The sequence below is a fragment of the Phallusia mammillata genome, chromosome 3 (genome assembly GCF_965637545.1).
Source record: "Phallusia mammillata chromosome 3, kaPhaMamm4.hap1.1, whole genome shotgun sequence".
Lineage (NCBI taxonomy): Eukaryota > Metazoa > Chordata > Ascidiacea > Phlebobranchia > Ascidiidae > Phallusia > Phallusia mammillata.
Genome location: NC_137254.1, coordinates 4,415,597 through 4,419,641, shown reverse-complemented (window position 1 = coordinate 4,419,641; position 4,045 = coordinate 4,415,597). Strand labels below are relative to the sequence as shown.

Genomic DNA, 4,045 nt, shown 5'->3' with positions numbered 1-4,045 from the left:
CGTCATGTTTGACTGCACGAAGCTCGCCAGGAAACCGGATTTAAGCGATCAAAGTCATGCATATAACAAGCGCTGTGGTTGACTAAACAAAGCTCGTTAGGAAACCCGCATTAAGTTTGCAAATTCGTGCATACTGCAAAGGCCATAGTTGATTGTATAAAGATCTGTTAGGAAACCATTTAAGCGTAAAAAGTCATGCATACAACAAGCGCTGTGGTTGACTGCACGATGCTCGTTAGGAAACCCCGTTTTAGCTTGCAATGTCGTGCATGTAACAAGCGCCATGGTTGACTATAAACGAAGCTCGTTAAGAAACCCAGTTTTGGTTTACAAAGTCGTGTATATAACAAGCGTCATGGTTGACTAAACGAAGCTCGTTAAGAAACCCGCTTTTAGCTTGCAAAGTCGTGCATGTAACAAGCGCTATGGTTGACTGCTCGAAGCCAGTTAGGAACCCGCTTTAAGCGTACAAAGTCATACTTAAAACAAGCGTCATGTTTCACTGCACGAAGCTCGCCAGGAAACCGGAAGCTCGTTAGCAAACTATTAAGCTTCCAAAGTCGTGCATGCAACAAGCGCAATGGGTGACTGCACGAAGCTTGATAGAAAACCCACTTTAAGCTTGTAAAGTCATAGATGTAACAAGCGCCATGGTTGACTGCACGAAGCCCGTTTGGAAACCCGCTTTAGGCGTGCAAAGTCGTTCTTGTAACAAGCACTGTGGTTGACTGCACGAAGCTCGTTAGGAAATCCGATTTAAGCCTGCAAAATCGGGCATGTAACAAGCGCCATGGTTGAATGCACGAAACTCGTTAAGAAACCCACTTTAACCGTACAAAGTCACGCATGTAACAAACGTTGTGTTTGACTGCACGAAGCTCGAAAGAAAACTCGTTTAAGTTCGCAAAGTCATAGATGTAACAAGCGCTATGATTGACTGAACGAAGCTCGTTACGAAACTTGTTCAAGCTTGCAAAGTCATAGGTGTAACAAGCGCCATGGTTGATTGCACGAAGCACGTTAGGAAACCGGATTCAAGTGGGCCAAATTATGCATGTAACAAGCGCTATGTTTAAATGCACAAAGCTCGTTAGGAAACCCGCGTTTAGGCTTGCAAGGCCATGTATGTAACTAGCGCTGCGGTTGACTGCACGAAGCTCGTTAGGAAACCCGCTTAAAGCGTGCAAAGTCGTTCATGTTTCAAAACAAATGTTACATGCAGTAGATTAGACGTAGTAGATTTAGATTGTCTTTTTCAAAAGAAAAAGTCCACATGCTAACTAACTATTACGGTGCCATCCAAAGTACATTCTTTGCCGTAGATAAATAGGGACGTTTTTTGGCTTTCGCTATTGACGGCCGCATCACAGGTCTATGTTTCAATAACGGCCGACAATGTGTTCAGGGTTGCCAGGTTGGCCCGTTTCCGGCCAGAATCGACCTTTTTGGTCTTATTCCAGAGGTCTTGGCCGAAAAAATGATTATGTGTACAATAAGAGTAAATAAAAAACAGCACTTAAACGCGTATGTCTGCTGGGCCTCTCATGTAAAAATCCTGTTCTAAACTCATACAATCCAAGATTGATGTTTCAACTTCGAATATCTGCATTCAAACTGAATAGCATTTCTGTGTAATTGTTAGACAGCACAAAATAATCGAAAAACTTTTATATAATTTTGTTCCACACATCTTTTAAACAGAACAGACACACTTTAGGTAAGGCAAAAAATAATATCAAAGTATGTACCACTTTAAAATAGTTTGCGTGGTAACATGAATAACATTATTTAATGAAGATTGGTTTATATAGGTGGGCAAAAAATTGGTTAAGCTATTTGTTTGGCAAAGATTTTGCAAAAGCTTGCTAAAACAATGCATTTATAAGCTCATTAAAGTACCTAATTAACCATTTTAGTGAAAAATATATGTAACAAATGCTATGGTTGATTGTGACTGGCTTTTGAACATACAAGGCATACCAAAATTTAAATTTTAAATATACGAAGCCTAAAAACCATAAAGTTAAGAGGTTATGTAAAAATCACATAAAGGAACTATTTCAAAACATTACTGTACATGATAGAAAGATAACATCTTTAAATAGGTCAAACACATTAAAGTTTTTCAACCACCAAAACACTAGCACCACCACCACCATTACAAATACCAGCACAACCAAATTCACCTGCTTTTAATCTATGTGCCAAATGGGCCACAATTCTGGCACCCGACATGCCAATGGGGTGCCCGAGTGACACAGCACCGCCGTCGGCATTAATCTTTGCTGGGTCGATGCCAAAAAGTTTAATATTCGCCAATGCCACAACACTAAATGCCTCATTTATTCCCCATAATGCAATTTGGTCTTGTCGGACCCCAGCCATCTTAAGCGCCTTCGGTATAGCGAATGCAGGGGCCACTGAAAAGTGTTTTGGTTCTACAGCGGCATCTGCAAAGCCAACGATTGGAGCCAATGGTTTCAGACCAAAATTATTAGCTGCTTGCGCTGACATGAGGCATAATGCAGCTGCCCCATCGTTTAATGTGCTTGCGTTGCCAGCAGTAACAGTTCCATTCTCAGCTTGAAAAACTGCGTTGAGTTTTGGAATTTTGTCGAAATTCACTGTTTTGAAATCCTGGTCTTCTGACACTGTGATGTCGGGTTTCCCACGCTTTCCTAAAAAAGATAAATTCACATTAATTAATCATGATCAAATAATAAATTTTGAACACTATATACGGATCTGTTCATAATTTAATGGTAAAAATAATGGCCCGAATAGAAAAGCCACATGCTTTATTTTTGAAATGTTTCGGCAAATGCTCATGCAATCATCAGTAATATGAAGGTCACATCAGTTACACCCGTTTATATACACTTTATATCACAAATGATGGCATGAGCATTTGCTGAAACATTTGAAAAAATAAAGCATGTTGCTTTTTTTGTCTATTTGGGCCATTATTTTTTACCATTAAGTAACGACTGGAAATGTGACCTTACTAGTTATCAGTTTAAACATGAAACAGTACACAACAGAAATAAAAGCCATTAATTGACATTTAAGTAAGCTGCAGACAGTACATGCTGTTTTAACACAAAATGTCTTATCAATACAGCAGATTTTGGTAGGGTATGGGTTTAAAGCCTTTTACTTCTGTAACAATCTGGCATGGTGTATATGGCTATGCTAGCTTGTACAAGCAATGTCTTGTCACCAAAGTGTTTAATAGAGCATATATATCAATCATGTTTCATATGCATATATAAGCTATTGCTGCCAGGCATATAGCAAGTTTATAGAGCTCTTCTGGCAAATGTATTTTTATTCTGACATTTCAATGTCCTATGCAGGTCGTCTTCATCAGGGTAAATAACACTGAATGCGACTAGTACAGAGCACAATAACAAAGGAAAATTCATGAATTCGAAAATCAAATGTCGGAATAAAAATACATTTGCAAGAAGAGCTCTATAAACTTGATTTATTAAACATGTTTCATATGCAATCAAATTGTACAGGAAGTTTTATCCAATATTTGTAAAATATACTTTACAATTTACCTTCAATAATGTAGTGTTTTATAATGTGCCGGTTACCATCGTGTGTCGTCTGTTGCATGAACCGTTGTGTGCATTGTTATTCTACCTAGCGTGAGCTGATGGTGTGCTGCGTATTGGACAGCAACATAATAAATCTGGTATAATCCCGCAAAGCGTGAGTGAGACGCTATATTTGGCGACGAGGATCTGTTTTACATTTGTTTTATCAACATTTGGGTTGATTGTGGATCTTCCTGAAGGTAATGGAAGGAAATCCTGACCTCGTGGGAATGTCAAACAGTGATGTCGGTGCACCGAAACCATTTGATGTTCAAGACGGTGCACATGGTTTATCTCAACGCTGGAAACGTTGGAAACGAGCTTTCAATCTATTCTTGGTGGGAAAGGGAATCACGAGTAGCGTTCAGAAAATGGCACTGTTGCTACATACTGCAGGTATGAATGTGCAGGAAATTTACTATACACTAGTAAACGAGGAA

The 4,045-nt window shown here is 39.2% G+C and overlaps 1 pseudogene; it reads right to left on the bottom strand.

Moving 5' to 3' along the window:
• Positions 1-2,115: 2,115 nt before the first annotated feature.
• On the bottom strand, positions 2,116-3,624 carry LOC145219286 (acetyl-CoA acetyltransferase A, mitochondrial pseudogene; annotated as a pseudogene).
• Positions 3,625-4,045: the final 421 nt, after the last annotated feature.